General features: G+C 38.2%; 1 protein-coding gene across 4 annotated transcripts in view; it reads right to left on the bottom strand.

Annotated features, from left to right (window-relative positions):
- ATG10 (autophagy related 10) overlaps positions 1-14,007 on the bottom strand; it is a 230,474-nt gene that overhangs the window by 68,540 nt on the left and 147,927 nt on the right. The gene's annotated exons all lie outside the window — the stretch shown is intronic.

The raw sequence follows: 14,007 nt of genomic DNA, 5'->3' as shown, positions 1-14,007 counted from the left end.
GTAACAAGACCAAAGCCAACGTTCACAAGAGAGAGCTGAGGTTTGTGCATCAGGAAGACATCTCTCAAGTACCAAGGTCACAGGACAAAAGAAGGTCGGTACTAGGGTTACACAACAAAGTACTTGAAACCAGGCATGAATGAGACAAGGGTGAAAGCAGACTACACACAAGCAAGGAAGAAGGGGCATCCTGGATGATCTCCCTGAACTACATTGGTGTGTATGCATATTGGCGAGCTTTATCTAAAGTACAGGTTAAGTTGAGTTAGAGAGGGAGACACTATTGGCAGCTGTAGAAACTTAAGATCCTTAGTTTCCAAAGTTAACTGGCTACATTTTCTGATTATAAAGGAGCTCCAGAAAATACCCAGAGGGCCAAAAGTTTGTCTCCTATGAAGAGCCAGGATGGAGAGCTCAGTTTAAATACCCTGATCACCTTCCTTCTGGGCCATATCGTTAGTTGTTAGAATCTGCCTCAGTTTGACAGAATGAACTGTCATATCCAAGGCTGTGGATTCTAAGAACTATTTTTATTCAATGCTCCGCAAAAAATAACTACAACAGATGCAAAGGTAAGCCTGGCCACAATGATCTCAGTTAAGACCAAAAGGATCTTTTTCTGAGCAACCTGCTGGAAATAATATGGACTTATATATTCCTGATTCAACTCTCAAAAGACAGACTTGACATGTTTAAAATTCCCCTTGTCAAGGAACAAAGCACTGTTAGTTGTACAGCTTTAACTTGACAGTCTTTTGAATTATATCTTGGCAATATGTCCTCTAGCTCAGACGTTTTCAAACATTTTAAAGCAGCAGAACACTTTTTGCAAAATAAAACCTTACAAGGGACTGAAAAACAGAAGAAAGTGGACGGGCTTTGACTGAAGTAAGGGGCAGAGCTCCAAAGACCCATCTACCTTACTTGGCCTCTTCCAAATATGTCCCCTCACCCCCCTCACACCCTCACATACACCCTAACATACACATAAAATAGCCCCAAGATACCCCCACTCACACATGGGACTTCCCTGAACCCAGTGTGAAACCCAGGTTAGCTGCCACAATAACTTTAGGAGATGGGAGTGTATGAAATGATAATGATTTGATTAAAGCTTCATCAGTTAGAAGAAGGGCCTGTTTTGGGAAGATGGTTTCCATATGGTCCACACCTCTAGGGACAGCCACTTCGATCAATGGGGAAAACAACAGCCAAACTTGTGTTAAAGTTATAACCTAAATCTCCTAAATTAAAGTCCAAGGGGAAATATCATTCACATATTCAAGAGAACAGCACTTTTGATCACTTAGCCTTTCCTGATGGTGACACTGATGTCAAACATGCCTTTGAAGAAATTCAAATAAAATGTGGAAAATAATTGCAATTTGCTGATTATTTCTACCTAGGAGATGGACTTCTGAGGATTCAAAGTGATCATTTTACAGGACTCTTAATTAAACAGATTGTCTCCTTTAACGGCTGTTTGCAATTAATTTGATTCTATGACCACCTTCAAATCACAGTGGAGGAGGAAGGCTTTCAGAACCTTTAAAGGGGTTACATAAGCAACCCTCTGAGGGTTACAGCATTGACTGTCTGGCTGTCCTGTTGTGGAGTTCCCCACTGGCTGTATATTAATAAGTCTAAGTTTTCAAAACCTGCCTGAACTGCCAGGTGAGGGTGTTCTTGGCTGTTAAAGACTATCTGAATAAGGCTGGGGGTGGGGGTGGGGTGGGGGTGGGGAGAAAGCCTGGCAGAAAGGAGCATATTGATTAGAGGAAGCTACTTAGACATGTATTCCATTTAACTCCTTTAACCAGGAAGTGGTTTATCTCACAGTGTCCATGTATATTACCCTTTTCTCTTCAGTATATAACACAAGTTTTTCTAGTCACGTAAGATACCCTGTACTTCCTCTGGCTCCACCACAATTATTAGTGCAGTGCTGGGGATATTGCAGTGATTTAATGAAACAGTTTCTACTGCACAAAGGGTGCAAAATTTCTGGAGACATTTTGCCCTTAAACTGAAGAACATTTCTTTTATTTTTTAATTTAGTTAGCCTTGTTAGCTATTCAGTATAATTGAACAAACTGTACCTGGATTGTGTTTCCTTACCCTTTAATGCTACTGGAAAATAAGCCTTAATATCTACTTCACTTTCTTACATGTAGCAATTTTTTAAAATATTTATTCCCAGCATTACTATTTTTTTAAATCTATTTATTTTATGTATTTATTTTGGGCTACGTTGGGTCTTCATTGTTGCACGCGGGCTTTCTCTAGTCGCGACGAGCGGGGGCTACTCCTCGTTGTGGTGCGCGGGCTTCTCATTGCGGTGGCTTCTCTTGTTGCGGAGCGCAGGCTCTAGGTGCTCAGGCTTCAGTAGTTGTGGCTTGCGGGCTCTAGAGCACAGGCTCAGTAGTTGTGGCACACAGGCTTAGTTGCTCCGCGGCATGTGGGATCTTCCCAGACCGGGGCTCAAACACGAGTCCCCTGCATTGGCGGCAGATTCTTAACCACTGTGCCACCAGGGAAGCCCCCAGCATTACTTTAAAAAAAAATTTTTTTTAATCAATTCTAGATGTATTGTAGGATATGTTAAGACATTTCTGTATCTCTGTGGGAAGCTGTAGGTTTAGCCACAAGCCCAATAACAACGACAGTTTCTAGAGTGCAGGTGCTCATGGCATGGCTCGGAGAGCAGCACTGTGGATGGATTCTCACAGGCCCAGATGGGCTACTTCTGCTCTAACAGCCTTGGGACATCCCTTCCATGATTTGCCAACCACATCACATAAAAAGCAGCATGTTGAAATAGCCATCTAAAGCTGAAGGTCTCTCCTGTGGAAGATTAGCTACCAGAATGTTTTGAATGCTATTTGAATGAGAACTACCAAACTTTTTATCTAGTTAACTAAGTGAATATGACCCGTAAGTACTCTACATCAGCTTCCTCCTCAATAAACTATCAGTTTGAGCCTGTGAGTATATTGTCGTTAGGAAACTTGAAGCTCAACGATTATTCTATTGACCACTGCAGTGCTGTATTTTATCCAAAACACAAATTGTGCCCACTGCTTTTTCTTTTCACAGGATTTAAGGATTAATGATAAATAAGAGCTCACATTCTTAGCACCAATCATGTGTCAAGCATTATGCTAGGCACATCACATGGATTAACTCAAGTAATTCTCACAACAACCCAATGGAGTAGTCCTTATAATAGTCCCCATATAGAAATAATTTCCCATTTTGTGAAAGAGAAAGGTGAAATGTCAAATAATCAGTCCTTGGTCACACTGTTAATAAGTAGAACTTGAATAAGAACCCAAATGTTTCTGAATTCAGAACCAAACTCCCAACCTGTTGAAAAAACTATCCTTAGGTCAAGCCATATAATATTGTATCAGTCAAGATTCAGTTGCAAAAAATGGAATCTCCTCTGTCTAACTGAAGCCCTCACTGGGAGAGCTGAATAAACACATTCTAGATTACTTTCCAGGAACAATTCCCAGCGCCTCCCTGGAGAACTGGAGACCATGGGACATAATGCCTCTTTTCAGATCAGGAATCTGCCATTCCAGAATCATATTCCCAACTCCCATGATCAGAAACTTGCCTCTACTGCGGCCACCTCCGGGGCCATGCTACACCTGCTGCAATTCACACCAGCAAAATGGTCGCCCCATCCATTGCCTCTTGACACACCCAAAGCTAGTGACTGGACACTGGAGCCACACAGACAACCCTCATGACCCACAGTGCTTCCAACAAAGTACAGCCTCCAACACTTCTGCCTTCCAAATCCTGCACGAATGCAACCAATATGATGAACCTAAATCAAATTCAGACCCCTCTTAAAGAGGGAAATGGAGAATGATGTTTTAACTTTCCAATGTCTGCAATACAGGAAAGGAACAAGAGAAGGAGGGTGGAATGGATGTTGAGTTCTAATCCACGACAGCCACTACAAATTCCAAAGATTTGGATGTTCTTCTTTAATAGGGTTGCAAAATTTTGTGTCAAGGAAAAGGTTCTGGAGTTTTCATCAGATTTCAAAGGGGTCCATGACACAAAAATGGATCAGATCTATATGATAACATCTTGAGAATAAGATAAACATTGCAGGAGGAGCTAAAGCATAGTGGTAATGATGCAGTTCTCAAACTCATGAGTTCATGAACATGAGTTCAAATCCTGGTTCTGTCACTTAATAGACGTTTGACCTTTAGCATGTTATCTGATGTCCTTATGCCTTGATTTCCCCTTCTCTAAAATGCGGAGAATAGAATCAACCTAATATGGGTGTTTGGAAGATTAAGTGAAATAATAAATGTAAGATATTTAGAATACCTGGCACTTGGGAAATGCTCCCTAAGTGTTAGCTATTGGACTGAAAAACCTTTAGACAAGATAAATTCTAATCTTAAAAGGTTATATAATAGAGTTGCATTCATGCCCCACACTTTTCAATTCATTTCCAATTTGATTGAGCTTTTAGAAGTGAGTACTTGATTTCCTGTGATAGCAAACAGAAAGACAAGCACCCGTCTATATGGTGATGACCTGGTTCTACTTAAAGAATACATTAATCTCACAGCCAATTACTGCCAGGGGGAACAGCTCAAGCACAACTGTGCCAAAACCAAATTTGTCAGTTTTAGGAGATGTTCTTCAGGACCCAAATGGATAGTATTTTGAAAGTATTCAAAATGCTAACCCTTTTATTGTTTGGAGGGAGGTGTATTAATAGTAACCTCATCCTGGCTGGTCTGCTCTGATACAATGTTACTATCAAATATTCCACTCCTGTCTTGTTATCTGGGTGAGGTGGATGACTGACAACTCCAGCTTGCAAAAATCTTGCCATCCAAGAGCTTATCTTCCATGCTTAAAGGAGCAGGACTTCCATGCTTCCATGGATTCTGCTCAATCATTTGTGCAAACCTAATAAAGCTTACAAAGAAAAGCCTCAGCCCTGCTGGCAGGTACTCCTACAGGCTTCTCTGGATGGCAGAAACAAGACTATGTCTTGGCAAGAATGCAAAGCAGACCCTTTAATTCTGACCATACATCGACTTCCTCGATGTCTAAAATGTATGTGCCAATCAACTGCGAGAAAAACCTACATTTTGTTCATCAGTAACTTTGGTGTTCGATTGTTTGATACATGTCTCCAATCAGAAGTCTGGTTGACATCAGATTGTAACATGTGAAAGAGAACAATTATGGCCAGTGTCAGCCAGCACTTAGGGAAAGGGTTCTTTAATATACTGCTGGTGGGAGGAGTTAGTACATCTTTTCTGAGATTGACGTGGGAATACCTAACAAAATCTTTAAAAGTGAATGCTTATTGACTCACCAATTCAACTTCTAAGAATTTATTCCAAAGAAATAATCTGACAACTGCATAAATTGTATGTACAAAGATGTTCACTTAGGAACTGTTTATAATACAATTGTAAAAGAACTCAATGTTCACAACATAAAATTGGTTAAAACAATTATGGTATAGCTTTAGAATGGAATTCTAAGCAATGATTAGAAGGAAAATTTAGATGTATTTAAATATTGGCATGAAAAGATAGCTGTTATGTAAATTTCAAAAAAAAACAGACGCATAGTATGATCTCATTTGTGTTTGTGTATATTTATATATAATGTATACATATCTGTGAATATATATTATATATATATAATTATATTAAAAATATATATATAATATTTCTAGAAAGCCATACACTGGAAGGTTAACAGTGGTAATTTATAATGCTTGAGATTGAGCAATTTTTATATTTTCCTTATGCTATTCTGTATTTTATTAAAAATGATCCATGGGCTTCCCTGGTGGCGCAGTGGTTGGGAGTCCGCCTGCCGATGCAGGGGACACAGGTTCGTGTCCCGGTCCGGGAAGATCCCACATGCCGCAGAGCGGCTGGGCCCGTGGGCCGTGGCTGCTGGGCCTGCGCGTCCGGAGCCTGTGCTCCTCAACGGGAGGGGCCACAGCGGTGAGAGGCCCGCGTACCGCAAAAAAAAAAAAAAAAAAAAAAAAAATGATCCATATGTATTACGTTTTTAATCAGAAAAAATAAGTTATTAAAAAATTTTATGCTCAAGTGATAGCACTTTTATTTGAAAATAGTCCAAGATATGTACTAAGATTCATATATTCATAATCATACATAATCTCTAAACTTTCTTTGTATCTTGCATCAATATTGGAATAGGCAAACCGATATGCCTTTAGAAGACAGGTGGGCAAAGTAAGTGAAATAGGGTATAAGGCGATAGGAAGGGGAAGTGACCATGATTAACTACAGAGCACATAACCAGTCCAAAGGCTTTCAAATTCAAAAAACTTTCCAGGCACTCAAAATACATCTACAGGCTGAATTTGAATGGCAAGTTGCTAATAAGGACCTTTACAGTGTAAATCTACACACATGCAGAACATTACTATAACTCTCCCACACAATTACAACTGAACATCACTCCCTCTCCATCTTCTAAAGGTGGCTTAAATAGTATCTATAAAGGAGATTATATTTTTATATTTGTAAAATTATCTTCCTAAAATTTAATATAAGAAAAAGGTTTGTCTCTCTTGATAAACTTTCATAACAGAACGAAAGCAACATATTTAATTGGATTTCTCTTTTTTGCTATTTCCCTATTTTGTTCTAGGAAGCTCAGATATGTCCCTTAGTCTAGGTTTTCTGTAAAACTGTCTTTTCCCCTCTATCACTTAGTTCTTACTCACTTGCTTTGATCTTTAGAGTATATGTATTAATCTTACATTTGAGTGTATGTATATACACGACTTTAAATATTTTCGAAATTCAGATTGGACAGAGGGAAGTAGAAATTAGTTAATGTACTGAAAAATAACATCAGCATGCAATAAAATAATTGTAATGACTTGCAAACACACTTTATATACTTTGGTAGTATCTCTATTCATTTGCCAAATTTTAAACTTTGAAATATAGACTGCAGATGTAATATGGGGAATTTAACAGCTGACATGGAAAAGAACCAGGTAAACAACAGGTGAAAAGAAAAGGCAAAAGGGATAGGAAACAGAATTTTCTTTAAAGGTGGAATATTGTATTACAGAATATGAATGTGCAGCAACCACTGTGCCAAAAATAAGATAAAACAAATAGCATCTTTCTTAGGAAGCTTATACCCTTACAGATATATGGATAAGCCTGTCTGCAGAGTCCATCTTCCATCCCCTCTGGGTCCTGTGCCTGCCTTTCCACTCCCCCAGGCTTGTCTACCTGCTTCTAGCTGCTGCTTTACAGCCCACCCATCAATAACCTCTTTCTCAAAAACTAGAAATGAGAATATAAATATTCCTCAAACTTGAAGTTTTGGAACTAAGATGTTTATTAAAAATTAAAAATTGATGGGAGGTAATTATCAAAATGAAATGTGTTAAGATGAGTAATATTAAAATTAATTATTAAATATTTTAAATGGTATTTTATTTTCACATTTATAAGCTGCTCCCTTTTTTTTATTCTTAGTTATCTATTTTATACATATTAGTGTATATATGTCAATCCCAATCTCCCAATTCATCCCACCACCACCAACCCCCTTCCCTGCTTTCCCTCCTTGGTGTCCATACATTTGTTCTCTAGATCTATGTCTCTATTTCTTAAACTGCTCCTTTTTTAGGAATAAAAGTTCTTAGGATCAATGAAATGCTGGAAAATTCTTTAAAGAAAGCCCTCATATAAATTCAAGTCATATGCTGAGTCAAAAGTGCAACTTTGATGGCAAAAAGCTAAGCAATAGTCTTCTCAACCAGATATACATATAACAAAAAACATTAACTAACCAGTCTCTTGTTTTTATTGTCTACTGAAATAAATTTCAATTTAAAGAAATAAGACCCAAATATAAATGAATAAGCTGGCTATTATAAGAAATACATTCCTTGTTTAACTATGTATCTTGAACTCTCATTGAAATGGAATAAAATAAAACATTCTAGAAATTAACTTAGTAATCAAAAGCTGGATGAGAAAGTAATATTATATCAATGCCTAAATAGCATTTAGTATGAAGTTAAGATTTTCTAAAACACTCCAGGGTGTAAAGTCAAAAAAATTTTGAGAAAAATTAATTATTTATTCAAAGATAATGAGAAAGAACTTTCATGTACCCCTTAGTATAAGGAAAGTCTGAGGAACAAATAAAACTTACAAAAATGTGTTTTTTACCCCCAAACAAGAAAAGCACAATAGATTGTGAGTGACAGAGGATATTTCTGAATTGATTTTAAAAAAATGAATATGGAGAGTGAAGTACTCTGATGATGTATGGAATCCACAGCATCAACATTCAATAAACATTAAAAGTCATAATGCATGTGCAGATTGACAATCTAAAAATAATTACCAACAAAGGAAAATAGCACTGTCATCATTACCCCAGGATACCAAACAAAGTGACACACAACGAAGCATTCACTCTCCTAAAACAGGGAAGTGTGGTAGAATTACTGAGTACTGTTAAAACATTGGAGGGTTTCTACAAAAAGTCTGCAAGATAGATATAATTACTACAGGATTATAAACCTACCCACTAAGGTGACGAATTAATGTCCAGAATAAATACCTAGAAACTCAGAATCAACAAATTAGTAGCAAATTACAGAGAAAACAATCACATGATGTCTGCAGTCCCATTTAAATAAAACTCTACCGTGAAAGAGCCAGCAGTGGAGCTGGCAGTGATTCTGAAGCAGCAGCAGCAATCCATAGAGGCTTCTTAATTTTCTTGTCATTTAAGAATTAAGCCACTTCCAGTTCACACTGATCCTACCAGGTGCACTAAATTGATGTCATTATGAGCCACCAGGAAATACCCACCGAGACTTACACCAACACTGAGAAGTTTTGTTAAACAGCTGGGTGTTTTAATTGATTTGTATTATTTAAAATAGGAACAGTTAAAAGTCAGTTATCGGATGTTGTGTAAAAGAGATGCCTAGAGACTCTAGGGAGACTGAGTTCAGAAGAAAGCCAATCACTGGAACTTCACTTGAGCACTTAAGATTATTACTAGAGGAAGCACAATTAAATCATCAGTTTATCAGCCATCATTATAAATCACCAGGCAACATATCAAGCTTCATTATTTAAGAATCCTTAACCAGTGACTTCCTGCATCACTGAGAGTCAAAAGCAATCTATCTACCAAAGGGTACCTAAGGAGTTTTAGATTTTTTATTGTGTGTGTGTGTGTCTGTGTGTGTGTGTGTGTATGTGTGTGTGTTTGGTTTTTTACCCTGAGAGATTTATCATGGAAATATGAAAACTCACTGAAATTAATTCTCATACCTTTGCATGTTTTAGACATGCTAAAATCTTCACAATGAAATTAGTGGTATTTGGGGCATGCAGAATGTGTATTCAAGGCTCCTCCTGGTCCAGTTCTCTCACAGCACTTGTGTGGGATCACATGGAAAAATAATCATTGAGTTTCTTTCCACTTCTATTCACCCAAACCCATTCATTTACCTGCACTTGGACAGCCTTCCCCAGACATGTAAAATCAGAAAACAAGGTACCTCAAAAGTCTTAGTTTTCCAAATCTAAAGCACACAGTTCAGGTGTTAGAAAGAATATATTTGAAAGGAGATGACACAGGTTGAGTTTTGTATACAACCCTCTCTTACTCTTCCTACCAACTCTATGTAGATGCTGCCATTAATTTTAATGGAAAAATAAGACACGGAGAGTTTTTGTAATTTGCCCAAGGTCATACAGCTAGTAAGTGGTAGTGCCCAAAGTTAAATCCACTCTGTCTGGTGCAGCACCTAGATAAGGACTCTGGAAGGGGACAAGCCTCCTTGGAGAATGCCCAAGCCTGGGCATCAACTTGTCGTATCAAAAAGCAAGAAGCCGGGCTTCCCTGGTGGCGCGGTGGTTGAGAGTCCGCCTGCCGATGCAGGAGACACGGGTTCGTGCCCCGGTCCGGGAGGATCCCACATGCGGCGGAGCGGCTGGGCCCGTGAGCCATGGCCGCTGAGCCTGTGCGTCCGGAGCCTGTGCTCCGCAATGGGAGAGGCCACAACAGTGAGAGGCCCGCGTACCGCCAAAAAAAAAAAAAAGCAAAAAGCCATCAAAGCTACTTGAGTTGTATCAAAATAACTCAGGAGCCAACTTAGAGACTTACACTGGCCATGGAAATTCCCTGGCAGTCCAGTGGTTAGGACTCAGCACTTTCACTGCTGTGGGCCTGGGTTCGATCACTGGTTGGGGAACTAAGATTCCACGAGCCACACAGCCCAGCCCAAAAAAAGAGAGAGACTTACACTGGCCAAAGATGAGACAAACCAAGCATCAATAAAGGTAATCACTACAATGAATTGAAATACATAAAACATTTATATCCATGACTCCATAAAAAAAACTTTCTTGGTCACCTTTGGAGGATGCTAGAGAACCAACTCATTATCTTGAAAGCTAGAACATAAAGAGAAAGAATCAAGCATTTATCCTGCTTTTTCTATACAAAGCACACCTCAAGTAACTAAGCTGGTTAGGGAAACTCTGTCATTACAGAAGTAGTCCAGCTAATAAATAACGAATGATAGAATTAGAACATTACCATTTTGCAACCCCTCTAATGAATTAATGGGTCTAGGCAATAATCATCAATGGCTGCTAACATCACAAAAAAAGAGCAAAAACCAAATATTATGTGCCTCCTTATAAAAGTACCCAGAATCACCAATGAAGTATTCTTACCCTAAAATACTAAACCTGAATCTGATCAAGCTTCCAGATCTAACTAGGAGTGTATATAAAAAATAGGGAGGAACATAGTAAACACACCACAGAGATACAATAAAAAAAAATCCAGACTGCAAATACTACAGGACAAACAACCTTTTTTCTTTAACAAAACCTACAAGAAAAAAAGAAAGGAATGAGAATTTTAGTTTCAAAAGTCTTGAGATGTTAACCATGTTAATGTATAAACCTTATTTGGATCCTGATTCAAAGAAACTACTTAAAAAAAGAAGAGGAAGGAAGGGAGGGAGGAAAGGAGAGAGGAAAGAAGGAAAGAAGAAAGAAGGAAGGAAGGAAGGAGGGAGGGAGGAAGGGAGGGAGGAAAGAGGAAACAATTGGGGAAATTCAAACATTTGCTTATTTAATGATATTAAGAAATTATTAACAACTTTAGTTGTGATAACAGAATTGTGGTTATGTTTTTTAAGAATCCTTACCTTTTTAAAATAAACTTTTTTATTTTGAGATAAATGTGGATTCACACACAGCTGTAACAAATGATACAAAGAGATCACTCATACCCTTCACTCAGTGCCCCCAGCGGTAACATCTTGCAAAACTATAGTATATTATCACAACCAAGACACTGACATTGATACAGTCGGATACAGAACATTTCCACTGTCACAAGCTTCCCTTGTTGCCTTTTATAACAACACCCACTTTCCTCCTACTCACAACCTCTGAAAACTGCAATCTATTCTCCAATCTATAATCTCCTCATTTCAAAAATGTTAGCTAAATGGAATCATATACTAGACAAACGTTGGGGATTGACTTTTTGCACTCAATAATTCTCTGGAGATTCATCCAGGTTGTTAAGCGTATCAATAGTTGGTTCCTTTGTATTGCTGAGTAGTATCGTGCTAAGGAAGTACCACCGTTTGTTTAACCATGCTCCTAAAGGACTTCAGAGTTGTTTCCATTTGGGCTATTATGAATAAAGCTGCTTTAAACATCTCTGTAGAGCACTTATCTTTTATTCACTTTTATTTTTTATTGGAGTATAATTGCTTTACAATGTTGTGTTAGATTCTGCTGTACAGCAAAGTGAATCAGCTCTATGTATACCTACATCCCCTCCCTCTTGGACCTCCCTCCCACCCACCCCACCCCTAGTGCCACCCATCTAGGTCATCACAGAGCACGGAGCTGAGCTCCCTGTGCTATACAGCAGGTTCCCACTAGCTATCTATTTTACACATGGAAGTATATATATGTCAATCGTAATCTCCCAATTTGTCCCACCCTCCCCTTCCACCTCTGTGTCCATATGTCCATTCTCTACGTCTGTGTCTCTATTCCTGCCCTGGAAATAGGTTCATCTGTACCATTTTCCTATATTCCACATATATGCGTTATTATACGATATTATACGTTTTTCTCTTTCTGACTTACTTCACTCTGTATGACAGACTCTAGGTCCATCCACATCTCTACAAATGACCCAATTTCATTCCTTTTTATGGCTGAGTAATATTCCATTGTATATATATACCACATATTCTTTATCCATTCACCTGTCATTGGACATTTAGGTTGCTTCCATGTCCTGGCTACTGTAAATAGTGCTGTAATGAACATTGGGGTACATGACTCTTTTTGAATTATGGTATTCTCAGGGTATACGCCCAGTAGTGGGATTGCTGGGTCATATGGTAGTTCTGTTTTTAGTTTTTTAAGGATCCTCCATACTGTTCTCCATAGTGGCTGTATCAATTCACATTTCCACCAAGAGTGCAAGAGGTTTCCCTTCTCTCCACATCCTCTCCAGCATTTATTGTTTGTAGATTTTTTGATGATGGCCATTATGACCAGTGTGAGGTGATACCTCATTATAGTTTTGACTTGCATTTCTCTAATAATTAGTGATGCTGAGCATCTTTTCATGTGCCTCTTGGCCATCTGTAAGTCTTCTTTGGAGAAATGTCTGTTTAGGTTTTCCACCCATTTTTTTTGATTGCGTTGTTTGTTTTTTTGATATTGAGCCCTTATCTTTTAAAGATACATACTTAAATACTTATGGATGAGAATGGATGAGATAATATGATGTCTAGGATTTGCTACCAAAAAATTCCAGATTGGGTGAGATACCAAAATAATAAGATTGGTCATTAGTTTGCAAGTACACCATACTATTACCTCTACTTTTGTATTATGTTTGTAATTTTCCATATAAAGTTAAAAAAAGGAGACGGTAAGAAAAAATTACTTATCTGATACACTTATCTGAAGATATGTGTATTTACACATATCTTTGAGTAAAATTGAAAGTATGATTTCTTATCCTCTAATTTTAACTCATGCCAAGATTACAGGAGTTCTTTACCTAAAACATAGAGCCCACACCTTCCAGTGATTATTATTGTAACATTCACTGTACCAAATTTAGGCAGATCGAACCTAGGCATCTGTTCACTTTCTCCTTCTGGAAGTTCTTTATTAGGCTGCAGGGCTGAGATAATAGGTAGTCCGTAATGTTGGACAAAAGCAGGTAAGTAATCACCATAGTCAAATGTATGAGATTCATGAGTGGCTTGTCTTCAAAACAGAGAGTTCATATCTGACATGAATAGGTCCTTATCATCAAGACAAATGCTGAGAGAACAGAAGTGTGATTATTAAAGATGAAGAGCAATAAACTATATGAGCACAGTCAAGCCTGAAAATGAAGTGAAACGCATGTTATATTATGCAAAGGCTACTTTTGTTTTTAAGCCACTCTGGAAGACAGGATATTATTATCATGTTCAGTCTGCAACCTAATGGTTCTTTAAAATAATCCTGCAAAATGGTGTCTACTATTTGATGCTACCAATATTCTATCAGCTCATTCTTCCCCAGTGCTGTATCACACCCTCCCCTTCACAGCACTGAGGACACCCTATTTTTTCTCCACATGGAGCCTTACAAAATTGAGGACACACTCTCTCAAAGATCTCAAGCAAAGAACAGCACATAAATAGCAACCCATTAACTAAACTGGGATTAAAAGCTAAGACCTCCAAAGTAAATATTCATAATGACTTTCAAATACCAAGTTAGTACAATGACAACAAATGAGTTTCCCTTGCTAGGTCTTCAATGCCTGGACATACACTGTGATGAGCAGTTCTAAAGCTTAAACAAAGTGTGTTATCAAAAGTGGGGATACAAGATCAATCCCAATAAGACAAATCCCAAAGGAACA

The sequence above is a fragment of the Grampus griseus genome (genome assembly GCF_964374135.1).
Source record: "Grampus griseus genome assembly, chromosome: 3".
In the NCBI taxonomy this organism is placed as follows: Eukaryota; Metazoa; Chordata; class Mammalia; order Artiodactyla; family Delphinidae; genus Grampus; species Grampus griseus.
This window is presented reverse-complemented; position numbering and strand designations above follow the sequence as displayed.